The following is a 23287-nucleotide window of genomic DNA, read 5'->3' on the forward strand; positions in this document are numbered from 1 at the left end:
GCTCAAACTAGGGCTATGGATGGCTACACACAGATGCCTGTTAGAGCCAATTTTGGCCAGATGGTGTTTGTGCACTACTGTTGCCCCAATTATGTGCCTGGCTCTTAGCTGCCAGCCAAGCTGTGACATAACACGTTGCTACATGGAAGTGCTCTTGGGGCCTGGGTGTTGCTGTTGGCAAACAAGGATGGGAGGCTGCTGGTGGAAAAGGCTGCTCCTGTGTGTGTGTGTGTAACACAAAGCATGGGGTGAGATGAGTCTCTTTTGTCCCTGTCCCTGATCTGCCCATCTCTGCTGAAGAATTCCTAAATCACACATCCTCCTCTCTGCCTCCTGCAACACTCCCTGCAGCACAGGCCCAGGCCTCAGCCAGTTCAAGGCATGTGGGCACCCTGGGAGTCCTGAATTCCTTTTTGCACCTGATGAGCTTTTAGGAGAGTATGGCTTTAGAGTTCCTAAAACTTGCAATTTCCATGCCAGCTAGGAGACTTGTGAGCACAGCCAAGTGACATTTGTGCCCATGTAGCTGTGTGCATGAGTACCATGGGCACTGGAGAATGCTCTTGGGGAACTGTGTGGGTAGTGTCTGTGGAGTGCAGGCCTTGAGAGAACAGCTCTCCCAGATACATCCAGGTTTCTTCAGGGAAGAAAATATGCATCTTGCTCCAGATAGGAGCTGGGCTGACATGGCTGCAGTGCAGGTGACCAGGAGATCAGGGCCAAGGAGCAGATCTGACTACATACGGACCGTTTGGGTGCACTCAGAGCCTGGATGATGTTCATGATGTCTGAGAGGAACAAGGACAATTTTTCCAAATGTACTCTGTATGTGAGCAGTTTTGGCAACTGCTCCTACAACTCTACAAATAGGTACTCCGAAACACCCCAGATTCACTTCTCTACTTCATGAAATGAGAGAGGAGCCAATCGGGCATGTCACAGCCAAGGCTGGTGCTTTGATTGACTAATGACACATTGTCCAGATTTAAGCCTCCCTGGTTTGCATATCTTGTTATAGGAAAATCGGGACTCTGTACTGACTGGAAGCAATGGAAATGAGTTATTGATCTGTGTATCATCTGTATACAGATGGCATTTCAGCCTCATATGCTCTGGTTCCACAAACACGTGAGCTATCTGAGCTATGCATTGCTGACAAGTGGTGGTCTCACAGCCTGGCTACCTCCTCACATCTCTTTCTTTATTGCATTTCCATTCCTCACCACTTACTTCCCCCTCTTTCCTGTGCAAGTTTGGACATTCATTCATGGGTCTCATCTGAGCTCATGCAGCTCCTTAAGCCAGGAGAAAACCATCAATTTTATTTTTGCTGTGTTAGGTTTCCCTTGGCTTAGCAAGTGGATGCAGATCACAGGTGGATCTGACAAGTGCCAGAAAGGACACGGTAAATGGCAGACATGCACAGCTGGAAAGGCAAGAAGGCAGAGGAGATTGGTACCTCCCCCTCCAGTGGCAGTTAGCCATTAAATCAGCTCATCCCATCCTGCAGGATTGCATCTCTCTGTGATTTGGCCACACACTGAACAGATGTACTGATGAGAAATAGTCCAAGGGACATTGAGCAATTTCCCTGCCAAAAATTTAGCACAAAAGACCCCTCACAACTCATCCTTTTTATACCAAAATCTCTCTTCAAGACAAGAAAACCCTAAACTCAGTAATAAGATAGGCTCTGTCACAGTTAAAATACAAACATGAACAACTGACTTTCTTTGCTGTTTGTCCTCCAAAAGAATACACTCTTCTGTATTCCTCAGGACTCACAGAAACACAGAAAACCAGGGTTGGCTGTGTACTCCCAGCTGTATTTCCCAGCATCTTTACCCATCACCTCACCTAAAGAGCTCAGACAGCAGAGAGGTCTGTTGTCAAAAAGATCACAACATTAGGAGGTGATTTATCATGCCCATTGATTCAGCTCTTCCTTCCCTAACTTGAGTATTATAAGCATGGCTCAATAAGAGGACAGATACCTTCTGGATAGTTTTCCTGGGCCTACAAGACAGTATCTGATGCAGAGTAAATGACTGAAATTCAGCTAGAGTCAGCGGAGAGTTTGCCCAATTGAGAAATGGAGTTCTCCTTAGGGATGCCAGCCAGACCCGTTAAAATTTGTGAAAGCATATCTGATTTACACACTTTCAGTGTGCTATTACTTCTGCCATGAGGTTGAACTTTTTAATGAGATTAATGATCCATGGGTCACAGTGATTGGAGATTGATGAGGTTCTCACCAAAATCAATTTACTGTTTCTTCCTACCAGGGGTTGCTGCCACTCTGATGCATCCCAAACTGGGTCACAATTAAGACGATGTAGTTCGATCTGGCTTTCCCTGATCAGATGCTTCAATTCAGTGCCTACAGTTTGTTACATATAGTTTTCTGATAACCTCAAGGGAGCCTAGTGGTAGCAGTGCATTAACCCACTGATGCTAATCTGCAGGATTGGGTATCAGGATATGCAAATGAATTAAACTAGATCTTCTTTTCAAAAGGTATCATAAGATGTCCCTTGAGCTTTATGTACTTTTGGACATGATTGGATGCATTAACATTTAATTTCTGCCAGGTGGGGTTCACCTTCCTCTGAGGTAAAGAGCTTACAGAGTAGGTTACAGAGTGACACAGATCTTGTGCCTGCCTTCTTGTTCTTCTAACAAGAAACACAAGATCCAGTTTCTCTCTCCTCATCCTTCCCCCACTGCTTTCCTCCCACAATGTTTTAAAAACCTGACAGTAATGTGAAAAAAGTTGTTGTGCTCCCATTAGGGCTCTGTTCTCGCTCAGTGACTCCCAAATAACATTTGCTACCTTGATGTGTCAGTATGGTTGGGATCTAAACAGCAAACCTTTTTTCTTCTTCTTCTTCTCTCTCTCTCTTTTTATTTTTTAAAAAAATCCTTTTTTTCATCCTGTAGTGTCCTGAAACAGCCACTTTAGCTTCCTGACCTGAACATAAGAACAACTAAGTGGAGATTTTCACCAGAGTCCCAATCCAAGGCTCATGCAGATCCTGTTGACTGCTGGTGCAGGATTTGGGGTTGTTGGCCCATACAGTGTGAGTATTTGCCCTGTGCAGGCCCTCAGGACAGTCTGTAGCTCTGCAACGCTCCACACTATTTGATTTATGGAGTTCCAAGTGACCTGGGACATAACCATTGCCAGTAGTTAAGATCATAAATTTTAAAGGTCAGTAGGGACCACCAGCCTTCATTATACCGGAAGCCAAATAATTTAATCCAGTAAATCCTGCCTCAAATCCATATCGTGTGGTTGAGCTGGAACATATATTTTCAGAAGCTGTTCCAAACTCAATTTAGAGATTTCCTTTTAATGAGGTATCCCACTGAGCTCTCTGCATCCCTGTACCTCTCCCTGTGTGCAACACTGTGTATGATGTGCTCACATCTCTCTTCTTACAGTACTTTTGCTTAAAACATTGCTTATTTTGGTTAGAGCAGAATTATTTACTGAGTGCTACCAATGTGTTCTGCCTTGCTTAAGTAATGGTTTTATGATGTAAATTAGACAGATAATGCTATTCATAAACCATACTGCATGATCAGATGGCAGACTAAGCTTAGCGAGATAGAGATTTCCTTTTTAATTAAAACTGCGACACTTCTGTGTAGTGGATTAACACTGAAAGGGTCACTGGAGGAAGTGAATTAAAGTAGGATTTGAATGATGAGAAAGTGGCCATTTTTGAGCAATTTAACTGCATAACAACTGTGTCACATCCCAATGTCTTCCTTGAAGGACTCCTAAGACTATATTACCTTGAATTAACCCTTAAAGCTCCTTAAAGATAGTAAAATATTTTATTATGAAAATTGGAATGTGGACAGTTAAAGTGAAAATGAAATCATCTTCGGCTTCTCTTTTGCAATATTCATCTTTTGAAGATGAAAATGAGAATTTGTTTTCGGAACTATCTCGTACTCAGGGTTCCCACCAATGTCTGTTGGATTTGGGAGATCTTCAACAGCTTCAGAAATTGAGCCCCAATCACTCATTTTAGGTAAATTGTGTTTTTCCCTCAGACAATGTGTGCACTCGACAATTAAACTGCAATACGAACACTGAGCTTTAATTCCCACAATACCCAACCCTGCTGGCTGGCTGGTCCCAGGAGGCTGTCAGTAACCAGAGCATCCACAGATGTCATGCTTGCGCTGAAACATCCTGGCTTTTTGATGAAAGGAAGCCTGGAATATTTTATTTTGCTTAAACACTCTCAAACTGAAGATCTTGAATCATCCTGATGCAAGCCCACCTTCATACAGTCCTCAACATGAATTTCTCCCAGTTAGAATTAGCTGCTGTTCAGCTGACATCTGTTAACAAAGCTGAGTATAATAGGTGGTTAACTTCAAATCTAAAACTTGCACATGAATCCTTTTGCTAAATACTCTGCAATTAGACATAAGCTGAGTAAGGCAGAGGCTGCAGTATTGTATCAGTAGGAAACAACTAGGGAGAAGAAATCTGAGCCATCCTTGTTCCATTAAAAAAAAAAAAAAAAAAAAAAAAAGCTGAAATATTTCCCCCTATATTCCTCAGGTACATAAGAAATTCTGAATCAGCTGCTCACAAAGAAAAAAAATTGTTATCATTAAATTTCCACATGCCTATTTACAGCAGTTGATTAGAAGTGTCTAAAAATTCTTAAGCAAATATCAGCTTTCTTCCAGAAAAACTGTCTGTTGATCTGTTGAAAACAACAAATCCAGTGTGGTTATAGACATTATAAAACAGACCAGCTATTTGGTATTAAACCTCAGTAAATGATTTGTATCATCAAATATTTCTGTGCTGGCACACATACACCAAAAAAAAAAAAAAAAAAAAAAAAAAAAAAAAAAAAAAAGCATGACCCTACAAACAGGATTATTGAGAGGATAAAAAAAAAAAAAAAAAAAAGAATTAAATTCATCATCACCTTACATTCGCTAAAAGAAAGTGACTTCTATAGTGACAAACTATAGGAAAACCAGAAAGCCCCTAATATTCAGACTGCAGGCTCCTTGGTAGGGGACTGAATTTACTTTGAATGCTGCCACGGCACAACAGTATCCTCCTCCTTACAGAGGATCTCTTGATAGAAGTGAAGTACATTTATAACAATAATAAATAAAATTATGCTTACCCCATTGAGAATCTCAAAGGAAATTAATTTTTAGTTTTTGAGAATAACTGAATAAAAAACCACACTGAGCAGCAGCATAGACCCTTCTCAATACTAGTTACAAATGGTGCTGGATATCCAGACATAGAGGAGCTGGAAAGAGAGCCCAAAATGGGCATGTTTTGTCCCCAGCCCTCTTCGAATCCCGTGTTACAAAAATCACCGAGCTTGCAGCTGCAGGCAGGCAGCAGGACCCACGCCTCTACCTGTGATCACCTACCCCCATCGCTTTGTGCCAGCAAACCCTGCAATGCAGCAGCGAGTACTCTGCACTCGGGTAAGTGTTTGCTTGTCTCCCGATGTCTGTGCCAGTGAACGTGTGCAGGCAGCGGGGAGCTTTAATAAAGCAAACTCTGCAGTAGACTGCAGAGCGGGCTGATGAACAGTTTCAGTGGTGCTGGGGTGTGCCGAAGCTCTCTGCCTCCCCTCCTCCATGCAGCCCTTAAACCTGATAGATTAAAGCCCGGGCCAGCATCAGGTGGTTAAAACACAGTTCATTAGCTCACGTTGCTTGCTGCCTGCCTGCCGTGGAAAGGCTGCAGGAGCCGCTCATGATGATCACACACTGAATGTGTTTACTGGAGTTCAAAACAGCTTGTCTCCCTCATGCCAAGACCGCCCTTTAAAATGATATTAATTAAGCAAGCAGCTTTAATACAACAGGCAAATGGCATGTAATCAGTGATTATAGCAGCAGGGAAGAGCATGGTTTCACGGAGATCAGCAAGAAGGGGATGGAGGCAAGACCGGGTCTGCTTCACCAGGGGCTCGGACAGCCCTGCTCCTACTCCCTTTTCTCCCAGGTTCTGCCAGTGGCCTCATGCCTCATGCCAAGGTCTCAAGAGGGACATATAAGCTGGAGAGAAAAGCAGTTTCCCTTCTGTACCAAACTGCTGGGGAAGGAGATGTGTTTCCTGAACCCCTTTTTGGGACTGAGGGATGGCAGGGGTGATGCAGCTGCAGCAGGGCATGGAGGCATGGTCACCCCAGACACCAGGGGTAGGGTGGTGCAAGGTGGTGGCAGGGGCCAGGGCAGTCCTCATCAGACAGGGACTGATCACACAGAGAGCTTACCCAGCTGTAAGTTGTTTACCAGAACAAGATGGAAACCAAATTAATAAATTGTCCCAACTCGTGTCCCCACACTCCCACTCAGTGTATTTGCTTCTTTCCCTTCTGTCTTTGCTCCTGCCCTCCCACATGAAAAAAGCAAAGTTATTTGTTTATCTTCCTTGCAGCCCTTTATAATGCCTTATAAAACCATTACCCAGGCTTTTGGGCCAAAACCCCGTTTTACAGCTGTAGAAAATGCAGCTCAGAGAGGCATGGTGACTCAGTCCAGATTTTATAGCCAGCCCACATCAGAACTAGTTTTCAGGGCACATTTTCTTTGGCTCTCAAAATGAACCTTGTTCCACCAGCACCAGAACTTTCCGTGGAGCCCCAGCTACCCATTGCGCTGAACTTTCTATCTTTATCCCCTCCGACAACTATTTATTCTTTGTTCTTCGGAGTCCTGGATGTTGTGGGATGTAAAGCAGAGCGTATGGCATTGTTCGCTTCAGCTTTGTGCTGGTGAAAGAACAAGCACAAAAGAAGGAGAGGAGAAAAGGGGGCACCTTCTTGTATAAAAGGCCCTGAAATCCCATATGGAAAAACTCTATAGAAGTGAATAAATGTGATTCTAAAAGCCTATTGAATTTGAGAGAGAATGATCTCCTTCCCACATGGTTTTCAAACATCATATAGACTGGTGTAGCATTCGAGCACCTAGAGAAAAGAGATCAGTCTCTTTTCAATTCTATGGATTTATCTATATAAGACTATTGCTTTCATTTCCACTAAGTACCTTATGGAAAAGGCCTAGGGAAAAGGATGAAAAGATAACTAGGACAACAATTTTGGTTGGTTTGTTTTGGATTTTGAAGCAGTTGCAGAATAGCAAGCAGCACTATTGCTTTCTTCTCCCAATTCTCCATGGTATTACATTTGTTTATTTTGTTTATAGGCTTTTCTGTGGCAATTGCCACTACAGTGTCAGGCAGGGAGTTTTTAAAATAATGTGAACTCTTGCCTAGATGTTTTTTGAGATGACTGACTTGCCTGAATATTTATCTTCACTATACATGGAGGAGGCTGTGCTCAGAGGAAGGCAAAGCGAGTCTTCATGATCATTTATCTTGCTGGATGAAAAAGCAGTAACAAGTGAAACTGTGGTAAGTATTGTATCATCCAAAGCCTCTCAGGGGAGGAGAGGGCTGCAGAATGCAGCAGTGCCAGCAGAAAGGCTTTTTTTTTCATGAAACTGCTGCAGCAGGCACACACAGTCAGTCTGCCAGGGAGGGCCACAGCTGTGCCAGATGAGCAGCAACACAACTGCGAAGAAATTCAACACAGCACTCAGGTAGGCTGATTTCCCACACAGAATTCAGTGAAACTGTTCCCAAACCCTCCTGCACATATGTGCATGTGCGTAGGTATGTTACATAAAGGCCATGCTTACCCTGGAAGCCCAGAGGGAACATTAAATGACTGCGTGCGCCGCTGACGACGGACACTGGAGTGCCCAAAGGCAGCTTTTCTATGGAAAATTTATGTCATATTTTATCTGCTACAACATCTGGGCCAAAAATTGGAGCTAATGATCTAATAAGACAGCTCAGCTATGAACAGTCACTCCAATGTCTTGACCCTGATCATTTCCCTTTTTTTTTTCAGACGATAACAAGCTTGGCCTACTCACTTCAGTTAGTGATAACTGTTCGCTTCAGTTATCCCCAAGCCTTGTGGTCTCTCTGGGCACCAGTTCTCATCCAGAAACAGTTCTGAACAATGTGCCTGCAGGTCACCTGAGGCTTTTCAAAGAGCTACCGGCCAGGGGCAGGGTGGGAGTGCAGGCAGGAGTGCTTGGAAATACTACTTAAAATAGGTTGTCCTTTATTGCACCATCTTCCCAGCTATATGTGCTGCTTTATTGTCCCAGCGTGTGTTCCCTTTGCTGCTGGTGGTAGGAGGCATGGTTTTGTCCCTCCAGGGTAACAGGCAGGCATCTCAGAGCTGCTAAGCTCATTCCGGGGAGAACACGTCATCCAGGAGAGGCTATGCAGGTGAGCTGCAGTGAGAGGAAAGGAAAGACTTCCCTGCCTCTGCCTCTCCCCTGGCCCACTCATGCAAGGCTGGGAACAGCCAGCCTTTCATCTCCACAGGCCTTTGCTTATCCAGCCATAAAATGGGGAAAGCCATCACTCTTACCTCACAGCGGGGTCGGGAGGCTTTGCTCATTCATACTCATAATGAATGAAAGGCATGGTAAAAGGGCAATGTCTTCATTAATTACTGTTAGTCCCCTCACTGTGTGGAGGGTAAGGATGGTTGCAGGGAACATGGCCAAACCTCGGTAGGTTACAAGACCTGTGTCCACCACAAAGCTGCTCCCATGTGTGTGTCATGGCACAGCAGCCTGGACGCAAAACTATAGTCAAAATAAAACAGCATACTGCACCGTTTGCAGCTTCTCACCCCTCAGATGGCATTTTTTCATGTGCTTCTACATGGTTTCCAGTGGGCCCTGGGTTTTGTCAGAGGTTTCCCCAACAGACACAGCCATGACGCAGAGAAGGGTTGGTAATAACACTGTAAGACCAAGTTAGAGCATGCTCCATAAGTGGGGTTGTTGCCCAGCACTTCACAGGGTTTCTTCTCCCCCTCATCCAGGTGAGGGAGGCGAGCACAGCATGCGTGGCCTTCCCCTCCCCAGGCCCTTTCGGTGCTGCCTGCAGTGCCCAGGCTGGCAGCTGGCTCAGGTAGCTGAGACTGGGGCTCTTCATCCAACCGAGTGCCCAACATACCTGGGCTTCAGTGAGTTGATGCTGTTTTGTAATTAACGATGCATTTTCAGGGCTATTAATTAGCCCTCTTAACTTAATCACACTGGTTATTAAAGAGAAAATTTGAGCTAAAGTTTCTGGAGCCTCTCCTGCACCAGGTTTCCCATTGGCAGTGGCAAGCAGCTGCACCGTCCTCTGGGTGCAGGAGGATGGTTTGTGTGCTGGCTCCAGCCCGGGCTAGCACCCTGGAGTCAGTCACATTGCTGCTCCATTCCTCTTACCTGGATGGGTTTTGTGCAAGGCACCGACAGAGCATTTGCCAGCTCCTTCCCTGTGCTCTGGCAGAGTCGCTGCCCATCACAGCATGAGCTTCTCTCTCCACCTCTTTGCCCCTCTGGTGCTTTGCTATCTGCTTGCAAAGGCAGGGCTTTTATTATAAGCATGCGTATTATTGTCTCACCCTTGGCACCCTCCAAAGGATGTCTGTATATCTCATCATACAACCTGACACAATATCCTTTCCAGATGGTCCAGATACTGCTCTGTTTCATTAACATGTTTCTCGCTGCTGCCAAAGCCCAATAGAGTTGTAGAAATGGTGGCTAGAGAGTGCAAGAGGCAGTAATGAGATTTTTTTATGTGTGCCTTTATGGTATTGAAGAGCTTTTTGTATCATCTCTCTGAGCATCGCTCTCACTCAGGCTGCTGCTGGTGAACATGGTCTGTCTGGCTCCCACATCAGGCACAGCACATCTTGATTTCCACTTAAATCAGTCTCCTACCATTTTAACCCCAGCAGCCTTTGAAATCAGGAGGCCACTGGAACAATAGGCAGAATTTATATGGCAGTTTTCATCTTCACAGCAATTTTCAAACAAGAAAGAATCAATCTTTAATGCTCTCCTATGCAGGACATGACAAAAGCCTGTGAGGCTGATTTTACAGACTGGGAACCTGATGCTCAGAAAACCTGAGGAACCTGCTGAAAGCCATGAGAAAAAAACACAGTCTGAACTGCACAAAGAACAGATGGGCTTGCGATGCCCTGTATCACTGAATTTTTACATCCATGTCATGTTCCCAGATGACACATTTAACCTACTAGGCAGCTTATTCTCCATGTCCTACACTTCACCATGAACACCAGAACCAAAACGTTTGCTGCCACCTGACTGTGTCAATGATGCTCACTGATGTGGTGTGCTCTTGCAGTGGAAAAGGAAGTTAATTATTGGCAGTGACAGGGTGGGTGCTAAACCAGTGCCTGGCAATGCTGAGTGCTGTGACTGAGTTTAGGATGTACTCAAGGCTGTACACAGGGAAGGGTCTTTGTGTTGGAAGTGATACCTCAGACATTGGGAGCACTCCCCTGTCATTATAAACTGCTACCCAGTGGTTTCCCCAGGCTGCCAAACCTGCTGCTTCATGCTCCTGGCCTGTGGTCTCTCTCCTCCTGTTCACGTAGCCGAACAGTTTGCAGCTTCATCACTGAACCATGACACATCCTGACTCAGCCTAATATTAGCAGGTAGCTTTCTCATTTTACAGACCAGGGTACATCTGCACCTTAGAGATTACTCTAGGGTTTAGGTTATCCTTATCAACAGGATGCCTTTTTCCAGCAAAACCATCCACTTTGTTCTTTAGGATTAAAGACAGATTGGGAATAAGTGATTTATATTGTATGTTACTGACCTTAATCTGATCTGCTACAATAGTGGGTTTGAAAGTTTGGCTGAGCTAGTAACGTGGTAACACAAGAAATCAGACTGATAAAGCATGGCTACCAAATGTGAAGGATGGCTGGCAGTTCCAGAAGGTAAATATGGTTTAAAACATGGCAGGACCCTGCTGACTATAATCCCAGCTCTGACATTACTTGGAAATTCACTGCTATGAACTTGGACAAAAGTTGTTATGCTTTGCTGTAATAGCTGCTGAAAAATTAGTTAATCTTTCTACAGTTCAGAGGTAGGCTATGAGATGAAAATAATGAGTGTTTTTAAAGAATTCTCACCATGTAAAATTAAGAGCAGACAACAGAAAAAAAAATACCTTTCAGGTCAGTCATTTAGAATCCCTACAAAAACAAGGACAGGGTTTTGTAACACAACTTCTGCCTTTACCTATTAGTAAGTAAAAAGAACCCATTCTAACAAATGCTACCGCCTGTCCCTAACCCCCCCCCCCCATATTTCCTCAGTATTCCCAAAAGCTGAGGGTCAGGAAGAGCTGACAATGTTAAGAAACTGCAGGTGCATCTTACATTCAGGCACAACTGGAAATCGTCTATGAAGGGCTCTGTCAACAAGTTTTTTCCTCAACAGATGTGACCCCATATTTTGATTTGGGCAAACTGAATCATTCTAGAAAAGAAAGGGAATTTAACAAATGCTCCAGGACAAAAACATATAATTTGCTAGAAACTAATGAATCACATACAGTCATGCTTCCCTTTCATTCTTTTTATTAGTGCCTACACTAGTGGTCCACCTCACTTCAGTTTATTAAAGATCAGAGACCCTGTTTTAACTTCAAAGTCAGCGATATTAAAAAGACCAAAAGCCATAAGCAAATCCTGAAAGAATGGTATTGCTTCTCTCCATTTAAATTTTCACTTGCTTTTATTATGTTTCCTGTTTCCCATCAAAGCCGTGGGAGGCAGTTATGCCTTTGGACTATTGCCCTATATCTTTTCATTCTGCCTTTTTCGTTCCTTTCTGGCCCATTCTGGAACAGGAAAACAATGTGGGTGGCAGAAGGGCAGCTTCCACCACTTCATTAATTCAGCTTTTTTTTTTTTTTAATTGAAATGTCTTGCAGAGACTCTCATTATACCTATTAATATACAATTTCACACCATTCTTAGCAGCATTCAGATATTATTATTTTATATTCAAACCCATGCACTTTTGATATAACGCATTAAACCTAGGTCCCCATACGTATATATTGTTGGTAGCCAGTCAGTAGCTGAGTAATATATATCTACATCAATGATGTTTTAATGATGCATTGTTCTAATACATCACCAAAAATATAGTGCTCTTATGATAGATTGGTGCCATACATCAATGTAGCAAGGCTTTTTTTTTGATGTATTGCCCAAACAATGTCATTGTAAAGGAAGAAAAGGCACATAAGAATTGGTAAGTTTTAATTTACTACATTTAAAAAACCACTTCTAATATTCTTAACAAAATAATAGCTGACTTAGTCTGAAGTGGAAGAGACATATTAAAAGAGAGGTCTGAAGCAGCTATCTCAAGTGCAATCCAGTGGGTCAGAAGGCATCATGCAGACTCTTAAGACATATCCTGTATCTATTTATATCAGCAGACAGAAAGGAAAGAAAATTGAATGAAGAGGGAACCTAATTTTTTGTTTTCAAAATGTACACAAGTCTGATTAGAGAGGTGGGGCCTCTTCAGCTGCAGGCAGGATGCCTTTGCGCTACAGCTCCAGCTGATCCCAGCTGCATGGACGCATGAAACCCTTGCTGGCAGTGGAAGAAGGTATTATTTTTGATGAAGGATTTTTTTGCCTTTTTTTTTTTTTTTTTCCTCTCTGGTCAATTAAAGCTAATCCACAGAAAACAACTAACCAACAACAACAACAAATGGAAAAAAAAAGTAACAGAATTATGGCTATGCTGATGAGGCATAATTTCAGGATAAACACCGGCAGATTGGAGAAATTAACACTCGGGGGTAAGGTTCTTGCCAGAAGCCAGCTGTTTTGATCCAACTCTTCTGCTGTTTGGCTTGGTGTGACTGTCAGTGCCCTTACACACTTTTGTAGGGAGGGAGAGGTTTGGAGCTTCCAGCAATTCATGCTCCCTAACCCACCAACAATTGTGAGGCAAGAGTCAAAGCTACAGCTTTGCAGTCACGGACTGTTGGCTGAATCTCTGCTGGAGCAGAGGGACATTTGATTGTAGAATCAATTATATCATGAGCTGTGTACGATTAATGCATACAGCTCCTTGGTGAGACCAGCAAGCAGCCACCTGCAAGAGTAGGGTCACAGCGCGCAGCGGCAGCCTCTGCGAACTCTGTGTCTCAAGAGATTTGCTGAGGGCTCTGATAACTGGTCATGCAGAACAACAGCGCACATCAAGGCAGCAAGAAAACCAAGGGGGAAGGAAAAGAAATGCAGGTGAGCTAAGCACGGAGCCAGGGAGCACAGTGAGCCATCCTTGCCTTCCCCACCCAGTGCTGTAGGCGCATGCCTGTCCGTGTAGATGTAGTTGCAAAAGTGAAGCCTGAAGAGGAAATTCCTTCTCTGCCCTTCTTCCCAGCTGAAGCTTGTCCTGGCTAATCATATGCCAAGCAGAACTTCCAAAAACTGCCTTATCCCATGGTTGCTTCTACTATAATGCTCCAAATGAAGATGCCACAAGACAAGAAATCACATAAGCCACCCAAATGCTAAAACTAGCATGCAAAAAGCATTTGTTTCTTCAAGAAAAAATGCTGCTGCACAAGAAATATGAAATGCATTGAGCTACCTGATAGTGCTTTTCCTATATATGTCCTTCCACTGACATCAGCTGGAATAGTGAGTGAATAATAAAGAGCAGAGTTATTGGTATTAAAGAACAAAATCTCTGTTCACAGTTAATATCCAGTTCTGTAGTTAACATGTATCTAATGCAGGGGAAAAAAAAGCACTGAGTCGATATTGTATTCCAGGCAGAAAATGTTAGACTTTAATTAAATGAAGTAAACATCTCATTAGATGTCTATTTTTACAGACACTAATGAATCTTATTGCTGAAGGGGCAAAGGAAACATGGCAATGAATAAGATGAAATGTGTTCCTTAAGAATTTTGAGTAGTAAATATTTCCTATGATCTAACAAGGTATAATAAGAAATCCTACTATATTAAAATACCTTTAAGGATGTAAGAAAACTGATCTCTGATCAAGTCATCTATAAATTAGACCACACATTTCCGCTTGGCTTTTAAAAACCTCCTACTCTGATTATAATGCACCACTGCAGAAGATAGTGTTATTTATTTTAGGATATTTCACACTAGGAGAGCAGAAGCTCTCAGCTGCAAGGCAACCTTGAAAAAGGTATAGAGAAATTTCAGCAATAAAGACTCGGTTTTAGAAGTTTTCTTTAGCTTTTGCTTACACCTTTTGGACAGAGCAGCTTACCTTTTATCCTACCTGTTCCCCCTGGTTACATAGTGAGATTTGTACTCATTGTGTTCCCCTTTACCTTCAAAATTCAGGGCACACAGCAATTTTGCCCAAAGCCTGCCTGCCACTGTGCTGGACCTTGTGGGATGCTGCATTTTCCCCATCCATAGGGAGCTGACCTGCTGGTACCTGGTGCCTCCAACCCATCTCTGAGACGGGCTGTCCTCACCCCCCCAGCTCAGTCTCTAACTTGTCTCTTCCTCCTTTCCCAGTTTATTTTTCCCACCCTACCAGCCAATTTCATGCACCTGTTGGCATCTCTGCCCAACCATATGCCCGCTCCCTACCCTCACTGCAGCCCCTTGCCCTGGGTTGAAGCCACTCTCCATGCCTGGGGTGGTGCCACCACCACCTGCTGCCTCATGCACCAGGCTTTGGCATGGCATTTGCTCTCTGCATGTTTTTCCTGCATCACACACAGCCGTGCTCTCTGCTCTGCCTACAGTGTTAGAGCTTGCAAGGCATCAGTGTGCTTTCTGCAAGGACTGAGACACGCAGGAGCTGTATGTATCTCCATCCCCTGCTCGTCTCTCCCCGACCAGCTCCTGGTCGGGTTTTTGATCAGCCATAAGACTTGTGTGCAGCTTTGTGCATGCATCTCACATTACTCATTCATCAGAGCTCGCCTGTGTGGTTGTTGGTTATTTACAGGAGACCCTGTCTTTCTGTCATGCCCAATGTTGTTTTTCTCTGAAGCATCATCAGGCATTGCTGGAGGCACGATGCCCGGTGTGGGTGATCAAACCTCTTCTCGTCTGCCCTGGAAATCAAGATCAGTCATGGCTTACGGTCCTGTGAGCCAGATGGTTAGCAGGGCTGCTGAATTCATTTCTCGGTCTTTCTGTGCATAAATCCAACAAAATGCTTTTGCCTTCCTACAGCTGGCACATGTGCCTAACGATTTGATCTTTTGCATTTTAAATATTTATTCAGTATTTAATTTAAGCCCCTGAGACTAATCCTGGTGCTTTAACTTAGCCCTCAACTAGTTTCTGTGAATCATCTCTGTCACTGTTTGGTGATCTTCAACAAATTGGCTTCATGTACTAGTGGGGCATAGTCCTTAGTCCTTTCTCTATTTGTATTTTGGGGGTATTTTGGAAAGAGATACTGGTGATTTTTAAAGTATTACAAGGCATTAAACTGTTGTTTCTGTCTTTTAAATTATAGATGGTCTCCATAGAGACACTGAAGTTCTACATTGCTCTCTTGAATTGCCTGAAGAAGTGACACTTAGAATTACATTCGGAACAATGCTAATTAGCAAATGCTGAATTTTAAACAAGCTTCATGGCAAGGTTTTTGTCTGATAGGAGCAGCAACCAGCAATTGACTGACCAAACCAACAAAGCTGAATTACAGACAACATGCTATTTAATTATTCATTAGACATTTTACAGGGTTAACTACAATAGGCACCATTCCCTTTCTGAGGAATCGCCGAGCCAAGCATAAGTGCCTTAGAAATCCAGTATAATAAACAGTCAGACAGAATCACCAAAATGAAATCTGCTTCCCAAATTACAGTTTTTGTGAGGAGGGGAGAGGCAGAAATAAACCTTTGCAGCCAGTGGATGAGAATGTCCTGGTACATGTACGGAATAGAAATAACCTGTCACAAGCCCAGTCCTGAGCACGCAGACACAGCTACTGTATGAGGATTTTGGTGAAGGAAACTATTGCTGAACTGGGAGGAGGGCAAAACACTTGTGCCCCAACCTAGAATCAGACCTGGAGAATGCAGCTGGGTTATGCTCAGCAACTGTTAAGTGAGGGAAGACCCAGGAGAGCCTGCCTGCCATTGTCTCCCATATCAGATGGACACCACCAGTTATGGTGCTAAGATGTCATGGTGTCATGGTGCCATGGTGCCAAGGTGTCATGGTGCCATGGTGCCGTGGTGTATTGGTGTCGTGGTGTCATGGTGAGGCTCCTCAGAGCTGGCCAGGAGGTGAGGTGGAGCAGCTGTAGTGGCCATGGCAGAAATCAGAAAATGCCAACAGTTGCAAACAGGTGGCAGATGTGGATGCTGGAAGTCATTAGCCTGGCAAACTGTGAGTATGGAGAAAAAGAATCTTTGAGGAAGGCTTTTGTATTAACTAAGACCTTTTCACTTCCAGAATAAGCCATGGTCAAAGGAAATGATTGCAAAAAAGTGTAAGATTTGTGGATCTGTGTGGAAGGCACAAAGTGGCTTGAAAGACCTTGAACAGACACTGACCTAAGCTCAGATAACTCTTAGAAAACATAGGCTGGGAAATACATCTGTTTATGCCACTGTTTTGTTTTAATCTATGTATTTCTTGTGCTAGCTGAAGCACAGGCCGATCTTACTCCAACAAAGTCAAGCAATAAGGACAAGGTTCTGGCTCTCCCAAGCCAAAGGAAGCTGAAGAGGAGACACCTAGACACAAGAGCTGCACACAGGGCCCTGAGAGCTGCACTGCCAGGAGCACTGCAGGTGGTATCCAGGTCACTGCAGTTATTCATGGTTAGACCATAAGGCTAGATGTTAACCATCGGATTTAATTTCAAGGTACATCACAAGTCAGGTTAATTATTCAGGGCCATGCTTTGTGCCAAGATTTATAGTTGGGTGAGGGCAAGCAGCCTGTTTGTATGCTATGTCCTTTCTCTGTAAGGTAGGGGCAACAAAGATTGCTGGTATAGCAGGCAGGGAGCTCAGCCACTGTGGTTATAAGTGTGTGCTGGTGTAACTGATGTTTGTGCAGAGCACTGATCCACAGAGCGAAAAGTGTTTTAAAAGAGTACCAAAGTGATAGTTCAGTTTCATTAGTAATGCAGTGCGATCTCTTACTGCTCTATATCAGAATTGTTGGGAATTTGTTACTTACATGGATGGAAATGAGTGGTCCTGGGATGATTCCTGCAAGCCTCGATTTGTGGAGCTAAACCTTCTTTCCTTAATGTGTTTAATGTTTTTTTAACTGCCTCAGATGCTTCCCATACATTAAACAAGGCACCACTGTTGATGATGGGTCCAGACATGAAGAAATGAGCAGTAGACCAGACTCTGGCAGCCCCCTGGGATGGACGTGACACCTTGGGATGTGGCTCAGTGGTGTAACGGGCATGTCCCTGCCATCTGCTCTGTCTCGGTAAAAACACGAGTGCAAAATGGGACAACTTTAAAACCCTGTTCTTTCTCTCAGCCAGGGTGATGCATTGCATGTCAGGTATCGGTGTAAGGGGATTGTTTTTTGAGATGAGACAAATGAGTGAGTAGGATGAAACCTATCTCATCAAAGGGAATCAAATGTAACTGGTAATGCCATCCACAGCCATGGTGGTACTTCACCATCCTTATTCTGCTATAACTACCTACATACAGGTTTAAACTTATTTTAGGATAATAAACTCTATCTGTCTAAAGTGGTTCACAATCTGGAGTCATTTATTTTTCTGCTATTGCTTTTTCATAGCAGCATCCACTGTACTTACCACAAGCATTTGAATGGTCTGTTGCATGAGATTTACCCTTACAACAGTCTCTGGACATTGCAGTTCTGGTAAATAATATTTGTGCTGAACCTGAGTACAAGAAAGTTCTCATCTCATGTCTTATTGTCTGCGCAGTGTCCACCATTATTATGACTGCATGTCCCAAAATACAAAGAAGGGCTCCCATAAGGATACAGTTACATGCATTTCCCTTTTTCTTTCAGCCTGCATATATTATCCTAGCTAGTTTTCTCAGTGGCATGGAAAAGCTGGGTGTTGAAGCCCGCAGACTTCTGGTTCTACCCTGGAACCGAATCCCACACACTTCTCAGAAAGCAAAAACTCTCCTTGCATGTGTCCACTGAGCACGGCAATGTAGGAGTATACATAAGGGAGGGAGAGCCTAGAATAGGACCTTTTAATTTGACAAACGGGAGGCACAAAGATGCTGGCTTGCTGATGTTGTTGGTTAAGACAGCTAATCTCAGCAACATCCAGGCACATCTGCTGGTATCAGCACACTTGTATATGTTTGAGTGAGAGTACAGTGTTGTTCACCAAAGGGTTCCTAAATGATCACACGAAGATACACACACACAAAAAAGGGAGCCTGATGTTTACCAGTAACCTTCTCTCTCCATTTGCCCATTTGCATGGTGCCAGCCATACAAGTATCTACTTCTCCTTTATGTGATTGCTTTCTTATCTAGGTAGGATCCTGCCTCAGGGATGGCATCCACAAGTGGATTTGCCTTGCTTGCATGAAAAGATAGCCAGACACTTTCTAACTGCCCTGAGTCCTAGATTCCCAATGCTATTTCATGGTCTGAGATGATGGTGGGTTCTCTTTAAAGCAGCTTTGTTTGGGGGTGTGTAGCCTTAGGAAAGATACTAGCAAAGCAGCCCTGATCCATACGCAACTGGGAACAGGCAGTGGGTTTGAAGGAGAGGATCACAGGAGGCTGAGGGAACAAGCATTGGTGGGGTGCCCCAAAGCCAGGATCAATGGATCTCTCCAACTCTGAGGATTTTAAGGGTGCAAGACCCCAGTGAGTGTCAGATCCCTCCTTCAGTACTTCTTGGGCTAGGAAAGGAGGGTTATGGGCTGGAACGCTTGGCTGAATCAGTTGAACAGAAATTAGAAGGAAATGTTTGTTTAATAGTTTTATTCACTTTAATGTGTTTTCCTGTTACCTAGGAACAAATTAGCAATTACTTCAAATCTGATATCCAAAGAATGCACCTCTGGAGCTGACCTGACTGCATGAGTTTTGGCTGCACCTCGGTCCACATGTGTTTTTGAGCAGTTTGGTCTGAGTCCAAAAGTAATTTAAATCCAAACAGTGCTTGTTGTTTTATGAGTGTGGCTCTGACTGTTGAATTAAACAAAAATGTGAAAAATAAAATGAAAGCAAGCAAAGGAATTATCAACTGCTATAAAGCCCATTTGAATTTTCCATGTTTATTATTATAGTGACCCATCACTTGAACCAGTCATTTCAATCTACATTGCTTGAAGAACTACGAAGCAACTGTACTTTCTACCAAAAGCTGTATTAAAACACATTATCAAGAGAGCTCACTCTCTCAGAGCTGAAGATGTCTCCTTAGACTAATGTTCAGCTTCTGTATTTTCTGGCATTTGGTTGATTTATCCATGCAGCCATAATATCACAATGCTGCAGGCTTTTATGTTTCATTTCCTAGCTTTCTAAAAGAAGCAAGAAAAATAAAAAGGTAATTTAATGCACTCCACAATTACTATTTAAGCATTACATCATCAGAAAGGCTGTCACTAACTAGTAAGTGGTCCCAATGACAAGACAGCATTACCTAGCAACTGCAGATAAGCCATTAACTCTTTTTTGAGTATCATATCCACCACTGAGGCTGGAAAATACATTGTAGAGAACAAATGAATATGCCCAAGTGCCTGAAAAAAAAAAAAGCTTCTTCCATCTTGTGATTATGGTGTGAACATTTTGCTCTGTAATTCTGAAAAGATGCCCAATTCAGTTCTCTGAAAGAACATATGAGGACCAAACGGCTGTGAAGGCAGCTTCTGAGAAAGAAGGGAAGCATGATGAATCACACCAGTGCTATGTGTGCAGTCGCAAGGTGAGACAGGATTTTTCTTTAGCCTGAAGAAGGACTACTGGTTAAAATATTACCAAGTCTCGGGAGGTTTATAGTTATTATTTACACATCTCACAGGTCTTTGTAACCCTTCAGAAATGCATCTGGCATTTTAGGGAACATGCTATGTTCACCCCATGTTCTGTATGGCAGAAAAAGATAGAGCTAGGTCTCAGCTTCAAATTTAAGTAAGCTTTATGTGAAGTAAACAAAATTGCATCTGAACTCTGCTATGACTTTCATGGGAACAAGCAGGTCCTAAGGGGTGAAAAACTTTGGATACCTCCTAGGTCCAGCCCCTCTCCTGACAAATGCTAGCAGCCCCTGAATCTGCGCACTCCCCAGGAAACTTCTGGGACTTCTCTTGCCACAGCTTTGGACATCTGCAATCCACACTGAGAAACTGAGCAAGGACCTCCACTGCAGCTGCGACTCAGAGCAACATGCCAGGAAAACAGCAGCAGAAGCTACAAGAAGGAGGAATTTGGAAGAGGCACCGAGAACTGGCTCTGTGTGCACAGTACTGGACTTGCTGCCAGCAGGGCAGCATCTCCATAGACTCTCATCTTCTTGAAGAATTGTCTTTAGTTTCAGTGGTATGTGGACTTCTTCTGTCATCTAACACAGAAGTAACATACCCAGAAGAAGACTATCAGATACAGACAAAGCTCAAACCCTGACGTTTTCATGTGACTAAAGAATGGAGGAAAAATGTATGCGTCCTCCGATTCTTACCCTCAGCCTAGACAGGTTTCCAGGCCTTCACAAAGTCCTCCATCGGGTCTGATCAAGAGTCAGAAGGCTCCATCTATCCCCGAACACTGCCTTTCATTTTGTCTGAGTATAGGTGTGTAGTAAGATATACAGCAGTCCAATCTGTAGGTCTTTCCTTAAATCGCATGGCTTGTGGTAGCCATGAAAGGAAGCCAGCAGATCAGGGAAATGTGTGGAGAGGAAGAAAGGCCCAGAAACAAGCAGCAAGGAAAACACTCTATTTTCTTCTCAAGTCCAAAAAAAAAAAATAGTGTTCTGGCCAAACATCACTCTAATGTGAGCAATTCCTCTATAGTTTATTCCAAATAAATAAACTGTCCAACGGTTATATATGACATGGCATATTTCAGCCTTTAAATGGGTGCAGGGACTGCACCACTTACTATGTTTTCATTCCAGATGACTGAAGCTTTTTAAAATCCTCCCTCCCCCCATCCAAAAAATAAGATGTCATACTAAATCACTACTCTGATATGATTATAAAAACACTCTCTTTGATTAATGCGTTACTTTGTTACAAGCAATAATAAAGAACAATAACAACTAGCCAGCACAAAAGAGCAGGCGTTTTCAGGAGAAGTGCAGAGAAGCAGATAAGTCCTAATTTGTGCTCTGCAATGGCTCAGGCCAGCCAGGAGCTGACACTGCCTCTCACTGACTCCAGTATCTCATAGGCTCACTGAGCATCTCATAATATCAACTCCATCAGTGCAGTTACAAGTACTCAGTGTCCACATCACCTGTTAACATAAATTATGGTTAAGGGGATACAGCATCTGTAAGAGCTAGTCCAAATGCTGGTGAACACCATTACCATTTCCCCAGCATAAGAAAGCTGCACGCTCTCAAGCCACCAGTATAACTATCACCATCAGTGCCATGGTGATCAAAACATGTACATGATTTTGCAGTATTTTCATATTGTAAAATACATAGAGACATTAAAGCCCCCAGTCTCATTGTCTGTGAACACTGCCGGCAACTTGGAGTTTGTTAGACTATACACACAGCTTTGTGAACTATAGGACCTGAGCCAAATCCCTGAGCCTGATCCTTCTATAATGTTATGACTCCATTTACTGCACCAATTCTAATTGTTTTCCTTATTTTAATTAATTAGTTTCTCAACGGGAACAATATGTTCTATGCATTTCAGTGCGAGGAGATTACTACACCTGTAAGTTTGCTCAATTCATTTGGTCTGTGACCTTGCATCCTCTAACTCCAGGTGAGCACTGGATTTACAGAATAGCACTGCATCTCCTGCAGCATCCAGACTCCTAAGCCCTTGACTTCACACAGAGAAACTCATTAGAAAACCAGCTAGAAGAGGCAGAAATAAAATTAAAACAAAACATGGAAACTGTTGTTGCAAAGTAAAAAATGGCCCAGAAGAAGGTAATTCCATTAGTACATTTGCTAACGTAAGGTAAAATGGCAACTCTAATGGAGACTTTCAGCAGAAATCATAAATGAGCAATGAAGATACTGGTCTTTTTAAGTGCCACATGGTTCAGTAGAGAACTCACTACCATTTAATGAACAGTTTGTTAAGGGAAAGAAAAGAAGCAAATTTTGCCCTCAATTACAGTCAATGGGATTGCTTGTGTATGTCAACTGTAACTCAAAGTGACGTTCTTGTTATATTAAATATTCATTGAAATTCACATTAATACATGTATTGTTTTAATGGATCATTTTATTCTCTGAGTGCATAATTCCCACCTTTTTTTTTTTTTTTTTTTTTTCTTAGCATAGCACTGCACATTACCTAATCATAATGAGAAAACGTACACAACTTCAAAATACTGCAATGTAGGAAATTTTTAAAGCTCAAAATGCAGCAAGACCATCTCAGCAACTTTATTCTGAGGGCAAAGCTGTTGGGAGAGTGATACTTCCTCTATTCACCGAGGTAAGACTTGACTACCTAAGAAAGAGGCCAGATTATTCAAAAATACTTGTCACTCTGCACTTCCTTAACTCTTTTCAACTTCAACTTTTCAACTATTGTTGACTTTGAAAACATTGCCTCCTGGATAGTCTGCAATGTATGAGTTAAATTGCAGATATTATTTTATTTAACTTAATATTAAAACTAACAGAGAGAAATACAAAATGCAGTGTCAGACAATAAGGCCATTAGAAACTTCCCTTTTGCATATCCTGGCATTTGTTGACTTGACCAGTTTGCATTTAATTTCTTTGTTTGTTTTCTTTCTAAAGGGAAAAAAAAAAAAAAAAACAAAAAAAAAAAACACTTCTGGCTGAAGGCAAAAAATGACAGTCTTTTCCTAAATATAAAAGTTCCCCCAAATATTATCCTTGGGGAGCAACCAAATCAAATATATTTGCTTCAAAGTTGTTTCTATTTTTATTTTATTTTCTAAGTTAGGAACGCGTGAGAAAAAGAGATTATAATGGAGACTGTTTTTCATTCTTGACCATAGCAGGTACTGGCAAGATCTTGCTATGATTTATGTGCATACATCTTATATTTCATTCTCTTATCTTTTTAAATGAGTTGTGAATAATTCACAGAGAATGGCTGGGTGGATAACAGAGTTTGTGCACCCCTGAAGATTGAAATCTTCTAATTACCCAGCCACAAATATAGCTTGGAAGTAGTAACACCAGGTTTCCTTACCCCACATATCCATGGCC

The 23287-nt window shown here is 42.8% G+C and overlaps 1 long non-coding RNA gene across 2 annotated transcripts in view; it reads right to left on the reverse strand.

The window, feature by feature from the left end:
- LOC140002582 (uncharacterized) overlaps window positions 1-5620 on the reverse strand; it is a 42508-nt gene extending 36888 nt beyond the window's left edge. For both annotated transcript variants that reach the window (XR_011809534.1, XR_011809535.1), the window contains exon 1: window positions 5431-5620. This is a non-coding gene — a long non-coding RNA (uncharacterized lncRNA). The remainder of the gene's footprint in view (window positions 1-5430) is intronic.
- Between the last annotated feature and the right edge of the window lie 17667 nt (window positions 5621-23287).

This window comes from Anas platyrhynchos, chromosome 5, assembly GCF_047663525.1.
Source record: "Anas platyrhynchos isolate ZD024472 breed Pekin duck chromosome 5, IASCAAS_PekinDuck_T2T, whole genome shotgun sequence".
Classification (NCBI taxonomy): domain Eukaryota; kingdom Metazoa; phylum Chordata; class Aves; order Anseriformes; family Anatidae; genus Anas; species Anas platyrhynchos.